This window comes from Artibeus jamaicensis, unplaced genomic scaffold (assembly GCF_021234435.1).
Source record: "Artibeus jamaicensis isolate MK-2021 breed Jamaican fruit bat unplaced genomic scaffold, CSHL_Jam_final contig_685, whole genome shotgun sequence".
Classification (NCBI taxonomy): Eukaryota; Metazoa; Chordata; class Mammalia; order Chiroptera; family Phyllostomidae; genus Artibeus; species Artibeus jamaicensis.
Genome location: NW_026521924.1, coordinates 18,784,807 through 18,800,743, shown reverse-complemented (window position 1 = coordinate 18,800,743; position 15,937 = coordinate 18,784,807). Strand labels below are relative to the sequence as shown.

Here is a 15,937-nt window from a genome sequence, read left to right as displayed (position 1 = left end):
GGTGTGACATATGTATTACATGTGTGTGTGAACACATGCATGACATGATATAGATGTGAATCAAGCTATACGATGCACTTAGGATTAATGAACTCTGCGACACATGCTACACCGCCACACAGACATTTAAGTATAATAATGCTCTGTGGTCGCTGACTCGGAAAGCTGGCCAGCCTCACGGGGAAAAGCAGCTGGAGATGAACAGGACTAATAGGACCCGATTTATGCAAAATCATCTACAGGTATGCACTTCATCTACACGTGACTTCAAAATTACATGAGCTGCCATTTCTGAGCACGGTCTGTATGCCACTTTTTCATCCTCAGAACAGTATTATAAAGTAAAGACCATTACTGGCCCCACTTTACAGATGAGAAGACTGAGGCACAGAGGTTGGCAATTTGCTCAAAGTCGACCGGCTAAGCAGCAGAGCTGGATCTGAACCCAGCCCTTGTGGCACCAGAGCCCATGCTCTCATGTAAATCCCCAAACCCCTGAGACCCACATGATAGGGTCCCCACTGCTCCCTCATGGGTCACTTCACCCTCCTTCCTCACCCCAACACCCCGGCCTCCCCGTCTTCCTTTCTCTTCCCTGAAAGCACCACTGCCTCATGCCACCGGGTTTGCATGTTTGCCATTCCCTCCACCTGGAATGATTTCCCCCAGCTTCTCTTTGCTGGGGTACCTTCCCATCCATAAGTAAAAGTGTCACCTCCTCCAGGAAGCCTTCCTGACCTCCAGGCTGGGCTGGGACCTTTCGTTCATGCCCATAGTTCCCATGATGTTCTCTGTGGGTCTCATCGCTGTTTTTCCTGGTTTTTTTTTTTGAGTTTCCTAAGAGTGAGAGAGTGTGTTTCACTCCGAGAGATGTCCCCTCTGCCTACTACAAGGCCTGGCATAGAGTGGGCACTCAACAAATATTTATTTAATGAATGAATGAATGAATGAACGAACAAATCCACTTGCCGGGTAGACTGACTTAGACGCAAAGAAGGCTAACATCAAAATGTTAATGGTGGTTGCCCTGGCTGGTGTGGCTCAGTGGATTGAGCACTGGGCTGCAAACAAAAGGGTCACTGGTTCGATTCCCAGTCAGGGCACATGCCTGGGTTTCAGGCCAGGTCCCTGGTGTGGGCTGTGTAAAAGGCAACCACACACTGATGTTTCTCTCCCTCTCTTTTTCCTCCCTTTCCCCTCTCTAAAATAAATAAATAAAATCTTTTTTAAAACCTTAACGATGGTTACCACGGGGAGGGGGATCTAAGAATTTTTATGCTCATTTTTGCATCTGGGGGCTCACCTGGCCGGCCAGTGCCCTGGCGGCCGGCATCGCCTCCCAGTCCCTCAGCATCTCCTCAGTCTGCCCCCGCCCACACCCGCACACACGCTCCCAGTTCTGCCTGCAGCCCCAGTGGGCGGTATATTAATAAACGGAGGGAGAAGGTCACCCAGCCCGAAGGCACGGAGCTGTCCTTGACTCCAGTGCAGATGAAATGCGCTGAGGCGGGGGAGCCGCTGTGCCAGGCGCCGGGCACGTGTGAGCTATTTCTGATTCCCACCCGAGCAAGCCAGGCCCAGCGCATCTGCCTCGGGAGCACAGCATGCCTGGCGGGCAGCAGTGGAGCCACTGACCAGCAGCCCTGCACGCTCACACCAGATCCAGCTGTTGTCCTGCTGAAACCTGCCCCCACCCCCAGTTCTCCAGTGCCCTGGGAAGGGGAAAATCGGGGGGTGGGGGAGATCCTCAGCCTGGCGCTCAGGGGCTCGGTAAGATCAGGTCCCTGCCCACCTTCCCGATCTCCACGTTCTCAAGTACAGCCAGGTGCTCGCTCAACTTGTGGCCTCTGCACATGCTGTCTCTTGATGTTGTCCTAGTAGCCAGTGATCCCTCTCCCTGACAGTGATGTGGCCCCTTTGAGGGCCTTCATTAGTCATCTCCATGTCCCCGGCGCCCAGCGAGGGCCTGGCCCACGGCAGACACAACCCACTTTTGACCACTGACTACACAGGGAGAAGGTGCTCTGAGTGCTGAGAGAGGCAGAAGACTGAGTGACGCAGAGGAAGAAGGAGCAGGGGAGGGGATGCGCGAGTTTAGCCGTGACTTGGAGGCCAGAGGTCAGAGAGATGTGGGCCCAGGGAACAGGGAGGTGGAGAGGGAGCCCTGGAACCCTTCCGATCAGTAGGCCCTTGTCTGGCCGCCAGCCCCAGCCAGCAGCCCCCTGAGCTCCCCAGGCAGCCCAGACTCCAGGTACAGGTGTGTCTGCTCTCGGGCCCCGCCCCCACCCCCTGGCCCTGAAGCACAGTAGATGTGGAATTTGTACAGAACAAAGCATTTTGTCTAAATATATCTGCTCCCCAATGCAGGACACACGGGGAGGGACTGGGGGGGCACGGCGGGGCCTGTGGTTTGGGGAGGGTCTGCGGACAGACCCACAGCCACTGGCCCTGGCAGAGGGAGTCCACCCTGGGGCCCAGGGTCAGGGGTGGTCCTGGGTGGGCTTCTCCAAGGAGGGTTCCCTCTGCCTGATCTCCCACCCAACGGCTGCTGCCTGGAATGTGGGCCATGCACAAACCAGGCCAGCAGAGGAGGGAGGAGGCACAGAGGTAGGCCTGGGGGGAGGGGACGCAGAGGCGGGTGTGGGGGAGGGAGACACGGAGGAAGACCCAGGAAAGGGGGCCTTGATCCCAGGCAGTCCGCAGTCCAGGCTCTTCCCACTACCTTGTTGCAACAGAAGCACAGAGAGAGAGGCAACTCCAACAGGATCACACAGGAGCCAAGTGTCCCGGCTTCCAGGTGCCCTGAGGGTTCCTAGCATTCTCTTTGGCTACTTGAGGTTCTCCCAAGGGTCCTTCAGAGTGACGGAGCGGAAGAGTCGAAAGGCCTGTGACTCAGGCCCAGTGCCACCACCCAGGCCCTCAGGCTGTCACGTCTGAGCCCCGATTCCCCACCTGTAAAGGGGGGATAAGCGGTCGCCCTCTGTATGCTGGTCTCTCTAGGAGGCCTAGGACCACCTGCTGTGCACTGTTCTGGACCCAGCTGTGGGGAGGGAGCACCAGAAGGCCCCTGTGGCAGGGGGCAGGGGGTGGGGGGCTCATGACAGTGCATAACAACAGGGGCTACTTTTTCTTGAGCACCTACTAGGTGCTAGGCCCTGTCTTAGGTACTTGAACACAGAACGTCATGGCACCTTCACACCAAGCCTCCCAGGCAAGCAGTGACAGTGTTATCTATTCCACGGGAGACAGATGGGAAACTGAGGCTCAGTGAGGTTTCTGTAACCTGCTTAAGGCCACTCGGCAGGTGAGCAGAGCCAGGACTCAAACTCAGGCCAACCCTCGGAGTTGGCTCACTTCCTCCTGGGGGTGGACAGCTTGCAGGCGGCCCTCCCAGGGAGGTCAGCTTGTAGCTCCAAAAAGCCTTCCCAGGGTCCTTGGGACGAAGGCAGTAGCCACCTTCCCACTCAGTTTTGCTTTTTCAATTAAAAAGAAAACCAGAGAAAAACCTTTTCATTAAAATGGCTGGACATAAATGCTGGGTGTGCTATTCACACCTCATTTTGAAGCCGGCACTAAGGCCCCACCCCACGGGAGCCTCCCTCCCAGCCCTGGGCCCGGAAGCTCGGTGGGACAGTGCAGTGGTTAAGAGCGTGGGTCCAGAGGACTGGCCGGTCTGGTCTCACATTTCAGCTCCACCAGCAGCCCGCAGAGTGACCTTAGGAGTGTCACTCTCCCCCTCTGCGCCTCGTTTCTTCACCTGTGAAGGGACAGTGGTCCCTCCTACCCAGAGTCACTGGGCGTACCGGAGAAACGGCTGATGCCCGGTGCTGGCCCAGGCCTCGCCGAGTCGGCCGGCCTGGCTTCCAGTGAACCTATCGATGATGAGTGTGAGCCAGATTCCCTCCAAGTGGCTCTCGGGGATAGACAGCAAGTGTGTGTGACAAGAGCTAATAAATGTCTATCACTGTTTTAAGCCACTAAGTTTTGGAGCAACTTGTTACACAGCAATAGATAACTAACACAGAGAGCGAGCCTTGTGATAGGAGCCGTTCGAGGGTGTGGCCAGGAGGCACTCCTGAACTCGGCTCGCTGTGCTCCGGGGCTGTGCTCCCGGGCCGTGCTCCTGGGCCGTGCTCCCGGGCCGTGCTCCCGGGCTGTGCACCCGGCTGCTTCCCCTACGGCTCAGTCTGCCAGGAGGTCCTCCCTCCCATCCTCAGCCTCCCCTATTTGGCTGCTCTTTATGCCTGTTTTCAGAGAGAATAACAGACCTGAGGCCATGAAAACTGCAGCTACAAGACACTGGGGGGGGGGGGTAGGGGGGGAAAGAACCCAACTTCCACTTTCAAGAATGGCCTTGTCATTTCTCACACCCACCCTGGCAATTGGTTCCTGGAGCTTCAGGTCTGCTGGTTGAAAGGTCCCCCTGCCCAAATACCACCGCACTCCAGGCTGCCCACTGCCTCTGCCCCCGCCCCGTCTAGCATCAGCAGAGTTTGGCGACACACTGGTCAGCAGCGGTCAGTTGGCTCAGGGGGGCAGGCAGACAGCTGACCCTCCATGCCAGTGCCAGGAAGGCCCGGGGCATGACCAGCCAGGAGAGCACCGTGGGTTGGCCCTGCTCCCTGCTCCGGGGCCTTCGGAGGCTTCCCAGTGTCCACCAGTGGGACGCACTCAGGCAGGGGTGGGAGGCTGAGAGGCTGGGAAGGGAAGGCCTAGCTCCACACTGACACACTGCAGGACCGCAGACGAGTTGCCTAAATGTCCCCACTGGACCCAGTGATGGCCAAGGGCTCTGTAGCCACAACCCAGGCAGACAATCCAGGGTCCCCTCAGGGATCAGAGCCACATCCAGTCAAGTTAACCGCCCCCTGCCCCCCAGGCAGATGCTTCACCTCCCTGAGCCTCGGCTTGCTCATACACCTGCAGTCCATCTGCAGCCCAGCAGGCCCTGCTCCCTCCCCTTGCTTAGCTCCCTCAGTGTGCAGACCCTCACACTCCCCAGGCCACCCCCGAGGCAGGGCTTCTGCTCCACCCAGGTGTCTCCTCTCTTTCACGTCTCAGCTCCAGGGCCCCTCTTCAGGGTGGCCCTCCCTGACCCCCAGGCTGGTCAGGTCTCCTGTACTTCTCAGCTGTAGCGGCGCCTGTCCCCAACGTGAGTTTCCATCATCTGGGAGCTTATACCATGACTGCCGACCTCCCAGTAGGGTCGTGTGCTCCACAGGGCAGGGGCCACGGGCTCGCCCACTGACACCTACCCTGCACCGGCGCTGGACCCACAGCAGCTGCCTGGTGTGTGTCTGATGAACAAATACTTAGAGAAATAGAGAGGGACAGAGAGTATGTCCAGAAGGATGACGATGTCTACCTCCCAGCACGGACAGGATCTGACGATCTACAAAAGGCCCGGCCTCGGTGGGGTGTGTGTATAACACACACACCCCCACACACATACAAACACACCCACACACCATGCACATAAACACATACACACATCCCCACATACACACACCATGTTCGTGAACAGGGGTGGGCAGCCGGCCCCGCCTCCCTGCCCGGCTGCCCTCCCCCAGAGTCCCTGGCGAAGCAGACACATGAGGGTCGCATGCACAGACAGGCAGAGGCCTGGCAGCCCAGACCCACAGGCTGCCCGAGCCCCGCCCACACTGTGCCTGGAAGGCCCCACACACTCCCGGTCCTCCAGGAATCCCTCACACCTCACAGGTGGCAGTCCCGCAGAGGAGAGCTGGTACTGACACCTTCTCCCTGCCTTGACACCTTGGCTTTGGGGACGGGAGCTGCAGTCGGTGAGGAGGCTCAGAAAACTCCCAGCTCTGCCAGGTGAGGGCCCAGAGAGGGGCATGAGCAGCCCCAGTCCGCAACCCCACACCTACTGCACAGATGGGGAAACTGAGGCCAGAGAGGGCATGGGGTGGCACCTAGTTGGCCCCTTGTCTGGGGCCTGCTTTCCCACCTGTAGCCTGAGCTACACAGACCTGATTCTCCAGTCCTCGCTCTCCTGCCCCCAGGGTGCAACCCCAGTCTCCTCAGGTAGACACTGGGGATGGTCACAATACGTTGCTCCCTCCACTGGGGGTGCACACATGGGGGACACAGGTCGCACAGGGCCCTGAAGCTAACTCTAATCCTGTGTCTCTGAACGACAGCCCTGTCCCTCCAGACAGCAGGCAGTCACAGATGACGCCCTCAGAGCCATCGCTGCAAAGCTGCCCAGGCAGCCTCAGAATCCCAAAGCCCATCCCTCGCGGTACATGCTGCCCAGAAAAGGCAGGCAACCATGCCAGCATCACACAGCAAGGCCCTGGCATGCGTAGACTTGAACTGGGCCCTGCTCCGCTGAGCCTCCAGCCTGGAGTCTCCCACTGCCCAAGTGGATCTGGCAGAACTGAGGAGGTGCCAGGGCTTGGCAGCAGCCAGCGGAGGGCGGGAGGCAGGCAGGCAGCTGGGGGTGGTGGGAAGAACCTTTTCCCCTGTCTTCAGCAAACCCGGATCCCCGTTTCCAAGCTGCACTCCAGAGCCCTCGGTTGCTGCGTCACCATCACCGCACGCAGTCAGCCTGCAGTGGGCGGAAGGAAAGGCTCCCTCCCTCTGGCAAGGGCTGGGGGCCCAGAGAGGTGGGAGGCCAGGCAGCGGGTTGGGGGGAGGACAGTGAGGGCTCCCTGACACCTCCGGGGGAGAATCTCAGCTCCACGGACCCCTGGAGTCACACAGGGCTGAGCTGGGGGGCCCTGGAGACCTAACCCTAGGACCCTAACAAATAGATGGAGACCGGGAGGCCCAGAGAGGGGCTGGAACTCAGTCGGGGACACACAGCGGCAAACCAGCTCACCACTCGTACTCCAGTCCCCATCTCCTGGAACTACCCCTGTCACAGCAGGCTCATCTGCCTCTGCAGCAAGAAAACTGTCTGGACCCAGGGGACGAGCTGTCACTCCCCAGCCCCGACCCGGTGGCACAGACACGCCCGCCCCATCCTGCGCCATCACAAGCCCCTGGCGGGGGTGGGGGTGGGGGGAAGGTTCTGAGCCCCTGTTGTGGGCCCGGTGCCAGGTCCTCTGCCTCGTGTGTGCTCTCGGATCCCTGTCCCATTTCTGTTATCAAAGACGGAACCTGCCCACATCACGTGTTTTCTGAAGATGACCGCTTCATGCACCAAAGGTGGTTTTAGCCATTTCCGAAGCTGACTCCCAGAGCTGGGCTCCCCACGCAGGCCTTCTACACCGAGGGGAGGAGGGCGGCCACCACGTTCGCTGCCTTCCCAGGAGCTCTGCACCCCGGTGACCGGGCCCTGGGGGCTGCTGTGTTTGTGGGGGGGCTGCCCCTTCACTGAATGGCCCCAAAGACCAAGCATTTTGCTCTCCTTCCGTTCTGCAGTGGTGGTCACTTCTCAGACCAGGCTGACCCCCACGTCCTGCGGAGTCCAGATTCTCCAAGCCAGGATCTGGGTCTGCTACGTTTGGCTCCCGGGGCCTGACGTGCTGCCCATCACTTCTGTTGAGCGAACAGGAACTTCAGAGTCTCCAGGGCACAGGGTCCAAGACCAGACTCTAAACACCACCCGGCTCGGATCTGTGCTGTGGTGCTACCCCTCACCAGCTGTGGGCTTTGGACAGCCAGCCTGAGGTTACTGTGGCCCCAGTCACCTCACCTGTAAAGTGGGGACAATAATCACAGGGTGCAGTGGGATCACGGCAGAGGCCGGGGTTAAGGTGCTTCGAGCTGGTGCTCAGGGCACAAGGGGCCCGGTGACGTGCTGACTCCCAGGAGACGGTCAGTGCCGCTCTGTCTCGTGGATGCATATTAGCCAAGGACACTGTTGTTATTATTATCGTCATCAACATCAGCAGAGATCTCCAAGCCTGGTTTTGCAACCAGCCCTGGTGAAGGGTGTAGCAGAATTCTCCAAAACAAAAGTTGCTTCCATTCATTTTGGGGTTTTGAAAAGGCCACGTCAGACAACTCGGTGGGGAGGAGGCGGCGGCATTGCGAAACCCAGCTAGAGGGATCCAGGGCCTCACTCAGCGGCTCGCGAAATGGTGTGTGATCAGTGAGCAGGGGGGCCCTGCCTGCTGACACCCCTGGGGCCCGTGGCAGGTGCTCCGGTGCTGCGGGCTTACCCCCACCCTCTGGGACCTCGGGCAGCCACCCAACTGCTCTGGGCCTCAGTTTCCTCATATGTCAAATGGAGACAATACCCCTCTCCATTCCTAACCCCGGGGACAGCTAGAAGATGTGGGGATTCCACGTGTTCTGCGAACTGTGAAGTGCTGCCTCAGCCCTGGCCGGGGGCGACCACCAGGAGACCCCACACAGAAGCGGAACACACCGCAGACCACAACAAAAGACCAGGCCTGTGCGTCCTCCAAGGCCCTCCCCACGAGCCTGTTGGAGTGGGCGGCGGGCCACCACGGGAAGCCACTCCCCAGTGAGAGCCTTTCCCAAACAGGCTGCCACAGTGTGCATGGCGGGCGCTCCCTCCCAGCCGCCGGCCCCTGCACTCCCTTCGCTGAAGGGTCTGTCTGTTAGCACGTCTGAGCCTCATCAGCCCCCTGTTGACCCACGAGGGGGGCACTAACACACAATGCCCTCCAAAGCCATAAGAGCAAACCAAGTCCTGCCCTGTGACAGCTTCTTTTATGCCCAAAGAAGAGACAGGGCCCTTGAGGACTCCTGCTCTGGGCTGTCAGGATCACAGACACCAGACTGTGGGGGGGGGGCGGGCCGAAGGCTCCTCTGAGACCACTGGACCCAAGCCTTCACTTTATCAAGAGGGGACACATTCATCCAGGGGCACGTGGCCACAGGACCCCTGGCATAGACAAGACACCCACCATGATGGAGCACTGCCCATCTCCATGGCCAGCCTCCCTGCGTCCAGCTCGGCAGGGCCACTTCCCGGATGGACACGTGGCCCACCATCCCCAAGCCCGCCTCACCCTGGGCTGCCTCCCTGCCTGCACCCACGCTGCCCTCTCAGCCAGCAGTGCCTTCCCGCCATTCTCCTTCCACCCAAAGCCCTCTAGGCCTCCAAACTCGTGGCCCCTTCCCAGCCCTGGGACAGCACTGGCCTGCACCACTGCAAGGGGCCTGGTGGAATGACCACAAGTTTCCTCAGGTTTGACTCTGGGTCCCCAGGTCTGGCACACAGCTGGGCACTTTGAGGAAGTATGGATGGCCCACAGAAGGAACTGAAGATTAGGAAATGGAGGGGTGACCAGCTGGTGACCCAGAGAACGAAAGAACGAATGAACAAGTAAGTGGGTGATGATGTGAACAAACAAACTGATATGGGAATAAAGGCCCAACCAGATGGGCACAGGCACCCCCCACCCAAGACACAGGGTTCTGCCCATCTGTGGCCTCTTGTCCTCTTCTAAAGCCTCTGGGGTCCCATACGAGCCATGAGCGTGTAACTCCAGAGCCCAAACAAATGCCTCCGGGTTTGCAGACCCAGGTGAAGGCCAGGCGCCCACGAGGATGGTCACATTGGAAACTGGGCCTGGCCGAGGCTACCACCAAACCTGACCACCCACCTAGCCCTTGACTCCTAATGGCCCAGACCAGGTTTGTCCATTTATTCAGGCAAAAGAAATGGACTGAGAGCCAAGGAAGAACCAGGAATTGTCTTTAGCACCAGGGCAATGGCATGAAGAGGCAGGGGTGACCCCGCCACTCCCCACACCAATTACACCAAAAGGCATCCAATAAGGAGTGGGGACTGGGTAGCAAAGGCAGAAGCCCACGGGGCTGTAAGAATGGTGACAGGGACACAACCTGACCTGGGTGTCAAGGAAGGCTTTCTTCTGCAAGCGGTGGCTGAGTGGAGACCTGGATGATGAGTGAAGCAGGCAAATGCAGGGAAGAGGCAGGGATGTTGGGGCAGAGGAACCAGCACGTGCAAAGACCCTGAGGCTAGAGGGAGCATGGCCTGTTCCCGGGACTAGAAGCAGGCCGGGGGGACCAGAGCCAATGAGGGAGGAGGGAGGGTGCCCGATGTGGCCAGAGGGGTCCAGTCAGTGGCAGAGGCTGGGCTTCATCCTGGGAGCTGTGGGCATTTAATGAGTATCTGCTGTATGCTTAAAAAAATCTACATTCAAGATTTTATTAATTCACTTTTCAGAATGCTTAAGTAGAAGTGTTCAAATATACTGTGGTCAGATAATGCTATTTTTAATGCTTTTTAAAAATGAATGAATGAATCCATCAATCACAGATGTATGAAGGGGTACAGACCCCCTGTTTCCTGTCACTTAAAGTGACAACACAGCTCCTCAGAGCCTTCCCTTCATGTAGAGAGCCGGTGGCCCATCGACCACACGAGAACCTCACAAGATGCCAGCCGGCACGTCCAATATCTCGCCGAGCCTTCTGAAAGCTCCCAAGCACACGGCTTATCCTTAGATTCCAAGTGCTGCACTGCCTCTCTTCAAAAACAGCGTCTCAGCTGCCACGCAGCCTCGTGCCCGGGGCTCAGCCCTCAAACTGCGGCTCCATCCTAATGCTGCCTTGGGTCCCACATAACTCAGTCACCAGGCCCACTCTTTTCCCCCAGTCTGGGCCCTACACTCTGTCCCCAGTGCCCAGCACAGACTGCCTCCAGCACAAAACAGGGACTTCTTGAGAGCAGGGACCACATCAGGCCATCACATGTCCCCAGTGCCCAGCGCAGGCCCAGCCTGGCCCTTGGTGGATGAAGCGGGGGAGGCTGCCATGGGCTCCACGCTCAGGCACTCTCACAGAGTTGCTCCAGGAGGACCCAGGAGCCTGGTGCGCCCCTGCCACAGCGCAGGCACATGCACACACGCCTGCCCCACGCGCACGGCCAGTGTCTCCAGGAGCTGCTGGGAACTCACTCGGCATCTGCTGCTAACTGGCCAATAGCCAGCTCTGGGGCCTGGCTGTGGCTCCCAACACTCCAGCCACCAATCGGCCACTCAGCCCCGTGGCCCCACCCAGCTCTGTTGCTCACAGCAGTCTGGCCCAGGGCCCTCAGGCCACCCTGGAACCGGGCAGGCCACAGTCACCTCTGTGGGACAGAAACTGGGCTCCTCCAACCACCACTTTCGAGTACAACCCATTTCCATCCCCTCCAGCAGAGCAGAAACAGATCCCCCTCCCACAAGCGAAGAAGAAGGCACAGAGGCAGAGAGGCCAGGACCCCGGGAACTGGGCTAGGAGGGGAGGTGCAGTGGGGGAGAGGCAGACCGGTCCAGCCTCCCTTGGGGCTGGGACTGCAGCCCCCTCCCCCTCTGTCATTTCCACTTGTAGACAGGTGGGGGTGCAGGAACCCTTCCCCGATCAGGGCTGCCCTCCAAGCTTGAGACTTCCCATCCTCCGGGCACCTCCTTCACCCTCTTACACCCACAGTCGGCCTTCGCCCACCCATAACCCCTTCCAGCATTTCATTTCCCCCACAACACCAACAGTCTCTGGCAGCTCCCCTGTAACACAGGCAGCGCGGAGGAAGAAGGGGAGAAGGGAGAGGAATGAAGAGAGGAATGGAGGGCCGGAGGAAGTAGGTTTGGCCCAAAGAGGCCAGGGGCCATCACATGTCCAGATAGCACATGTCCCCTCTCAGAAGGCACATCTGGACCCAGCTGTCCTCTCCAGCCCCCTGGTCTACATGCCATCCGTTCTGAATGTGAGCCCCTTTCGCCGGGAGGCGCCGCACGTGGGGGCCTCCGGTGGCCATGTGAGCGCTCCCCCAGCCCAGGTACTCGGATCAGTCCGGCCCATCCCGAGTACGTACAGGGAGGGGGTGCTATGCAGCACTGGAGGGGGGCGGATTGCCCTCGCCCCCTCCCCAGATGCCAGGTCCGCGGAAAGAGCTTGGGAAGGGGAAAAGCCTGCTGGGCCGGCTCCCGGAGCTACTGAGGCGGGATGGAGGCAGCTGGTTTGAATGGAGGAATGCCCCCGCCAGCTGGCAGAGCTCCCTTTCCTTAGCTCCAGGGGCGAGGGGTCTTCCTCATCTCCTGGCCGCCCTGCGGATTGAGGGTCGGGCCTGAAGAGGGTTCCCTGGCTTTGGCAGTCCTTTGACATGGGGGGTGGGGGGTTCCAAGGGAATTAGAGCTGGAATGGGGGGGCGGGGTCTGGCCCTGGGGAGGAGGTTCCCCGGTCCCAGCGCCACCGTCACCCCCATTTGAGGGCCTGGGGAAACCTATATGGGGGGATCTGTCCCAGAGAAGGGGGCTTCCCAGGCGAAGAGCCGCCCCCTCAGATTAGGGGCTCAGCCGACAGAACTGGCAGGGGGAGGAGGCTTCTCTGCGCCAGTGCCACCCCTCGGCTTAGGGAGGTCTATCCAGGAAAAGAATCAGATTTGGGGGGCTTGCGGAGGAACAGAGTGTACCGGCCTCGGAAAGGGGATCAGGGACACCGCACGCACGCGCCACCCCCGCGCCCTCACCTGCGCTCGGAGCCTCGGCTGCCTCCGGCCCGCTGGGCTGCTGCGCTGTGCAGTGGCGGCTCGGATCTGCTCGCAGGTCCGTCTGCCTAGGCCCCGGCCCCGGCCTGCGGGTGCCCCATGCCTCTCTTCTGGCCGGCGCGGCGCCCCAGATGCGGCTGCGGGAGGAGGAGCGGCAAGGCCGGCTCCCCCAGAGCAGCGGGGAGGGGGCGGAAGGCGGGGAGATGCACGCGGGGGAGGGGGACGCCTGGCTGCGCCCAAAACCAGGCGCGGATCCGGCCACTGGCTTGGGGCTGGTGGGAGGGGGGGTTGCGCTGTTTCCAGTGCTTACCTCCACCCATGCCCCGCAAACCTAGAAGAGGGAGAGGGTCTCGTAGCCAGCTTAGTCGCCAGCCGGAAGGGCGCTTAGAGATCCCGGTCTGCTGCTGCCCAGAGAGTGCGGGCTACTGGCACAAGGTCACACAGCCGGGCTGCAGCAGTGCAGAAACCCGGAACCCTAGGCTAGAGAGCCGATCAGCAGGAAGCTTTGTTGACCACAGCTGGCTGGTTGGAGGGAAACTGAGGCCTACACGGGAGAAACTGGCCCAAGTGGCACGTGCAAACCAGGAGGGCTCTGGGATTTGAACATGAGGCTCCTGCCTCCGGTAACGGGTGCCCCCTTCTGGTGACCCATTTCCTGCAGAACCCTCTCCCAGGTGCCTTCTCATCTGTGTCAGCACAGGGGTTAAAAACAACCCCTGGAGTGAGATGGACCTGGGCCGAGTACCCCTCCTGCCTCTCCTGGGGCGCCAGGAGGCTTACCCTTCTGAGCCCCAGTTTCTCCACATGTAAACTGAGGACAACACTAGTATAATCCCGAACTTGGGTTGAGGAACTGAAGAGATAATGGATGCAAGCTCCTTGCGGGTGCCTGGCATTCCGTAGTTGTCAAATGCATGCGCTCTCACCCTCCCTGGCTCCCACATGCAGCCAGCCATCTCCCCAAAATGCCAACGGAATGCAAATAGAGTCGGAACAGCATTAAAGGTGGCATTTAGGTGTCCTCACAGCCCTTTTCCCACCAGCCTCATCTACCACTTGCCCGCCCTGCCCACATTCCTTATCCTAAAGACGTCTGTTCCAGCGGCTTCTGCCTTTCCCCACGTCCGCGACACCCTCCCATCTCTACCAGACGAACTCCTATTCATCCATCAAGGCCCAGGGCGATCGGTGGCATACCCCAGCTCCTCATACTTCCTAAATCCATCCATGCCTCCCTCTGTCACTTCCAATGTCTGGTGTAGGTTTATGTCTGTCTTTGTGGGCCCTGGCCGCTGTGGGAGAAGAAGATGAGAAGATGTCACTCAGTGGATGTTCCCATAAAGACCGATGTTCCCAAGGGAATTCCCTGGAGCAGGTGGAGCTTCAGCAGGGCCTGGAAGGAGAGGTGGGCACGGACCTCTGGGGGGAGGAAGGAGAGTATGTGGCAGGCAAAGAGGTGGCTGTATGTTTGGGCAGAGTTTCAGTAGGGAGAAGAATATGCTGTCTGAAGTAGGTTAGAAGACCATGTCATCTGAGCCGGGAGCCACCAAGAGCCGAGGGCTGGATGGTGACCTGGCACACAAGGTCAGGTAAAAAGAGCAGGCTTCGCCCTTGAGAACACCTCACGCAAGGGTCCCAGGAGGCATGTACAGGGATGCTCTTAGCAGCATAATTTGTAATAGTGAGAAACTGAATACCACCTATGCATCATCTGGAGACTGGATACATAGTGGAAAATTCAGGCCATGGAACACTCCACACCACCATCCTCACAATAGCTGAATTCAAGCCATGCATGCACATCCATGGGGATAAATCTCAAAAACGCACTGCTAATTCAGCTTGCAGAAATTCAGGGTTGCACACTTATGATCCAAGTACTCTTCATAGGAATTTTACACTTCAATACAGTTTTATTGCGGGATGAAAACACCAGGTTACAGACGGAGAACAGTTTGATTTCAGACATATATAAAGTTTTAAAACATGCAGCACAATACTGTGTATTGCTTAGGGACACATACATATGTAATACAAGTGTAAAAACACGCATGGGAGTGATAAATAGCGAATTCAAGAGTGAAGTGACCCAGGAGGGAGAAAGGGAAGGGAACGTAAAAGGGGGTTCAGATATGCTTGAAATGGTTTATTTCTTAAGCTGAGTGGTGGGTGCGTGGGTGTTTGTTATTCTGATCTCTAGACTTTTGTGTGAACATGAAATACTCAATAATGTAATAATACTTTTTTGTTAAAGAAAGTCAGGTGGTTCCTGGAAAGGCACTAGGGAGCCATCGCTGGTCCCTGAGCAGGGTTGCGACATGGTCAGTGGACTGGAAGGGGCAACACTAGGAAGGAAGGCCAGGGGAGGCTGGTGTGACTGCCAGGATGAGAGGTTTGATGGCCCGAGCAGGGACAGAGCTATGTGGAAGGGGGACAAGATGGGAGGGATTTAGAGCGACAAACAACCAGCATGCCTGGGCAAGGATCACAGACGTGGGTGCCCTCAAGGCCTGGGCACATCGCCGGAGCAGGCGTGTGTGTGGAACTATGGGGACCGTGACATACAGCCTGGCAGGGGCAGCCCCTACTCAGCACCAGCTGTCACCATGTAGGAAAGAAGGTCCAGTGGGAGCACATCCTTTTTTTTTTCCCAAGAGAAATCAATAATTCAGTTTCTTAGAGGCAAAATCTCCGGAATTTTAAATTATGGCAACTAAATTGAAAAAAAAATTGAAAAACTCTGTGGGGGCTAAACCAGACAGATTTGAAATCTTTTCCATGAGGACAAGGCTCCGGGAGATAAATGAAAGGACAGGGACACCAAATTTCCCTGCCTATGAGACTGAAGAGGCTCCCAACCTGAGCAGCAATCAGGGAGGGCTTCCTGGAGGAGGTGATACCAGGCAATGAAGAGAAAAGGTTGAGAAGAGAAGAGACTCCAGGCTGAGAGAACAGCAAGTACAAAGGCAGGGGTTGAGTTGGGTGAGCTCAAGAGAAAGACAAGACCTCTAACAGGGCCTTTTACAGAAGAGAACACGTGGCCCGTAAACACAGGAGGTGGTGCCCGACCTCAGTGGTCATCATGGAAATGTAGATCAGGACAACGGATGCAATGCCACTTCACACCCATTCACACCCACTCCACTGGCACAAACGAGAAAGTCTGACAATACCAAGTGTGAGGAAGATGTAGGTCCCTGCCCCCCTTCTACACTGCTGAGGGGACAGTGTACGGGATACTGTGACCCAGCAAACCCACTCCTGGGGACGTGTGCCCAGGAGAGACTCCTGCACGGGTACATTGGGCCAGTGTGGCCCGACATTTAATGGGTGGAGGGGTCCCCCCGGGACCTTGCCGAAAGGCAGATTCTAATTTGGTGGGTCTAGAGCAAGGCCTGGGATTCTGAATTTCTAACAACTTTTCAGATGATGCCAAGGCTGTTCTCTGGACCATATTTTGAAGAGCTTTAGGGGAAATGCGTGAGAATATCCATAGCA

The 15,937-nt window shown here is 58.1% G+C and overlaps 1 protein-coding gene across 2 annotated transcripts in view; it reads right to left on the bottom strand.

Moving 5' to 3' along the window:
• The window catches only part of DLGAP4 (DLG associated protein 4), a 193,228-nt gene extending 180,655 nt beyond the window's left edge, over window positions 1-12,573 (bottom strand). The window contains exon 1 of one of the 2 annotated variants that reach the window (XM_053671034.1): window positions 12,422-12,573. The gene's annotated coding sequence lies outside the window, so the exon portion shown is untranslated. The remainder of the gene's footprint in view (window positions 1-12,421) is intronic. The other variant, XM_037164697.2, reaches the window with a different exon arrangement.
• Between the last annotated feature and the right edge of the window lie 3,364 nt (window positions 12,574-15,937).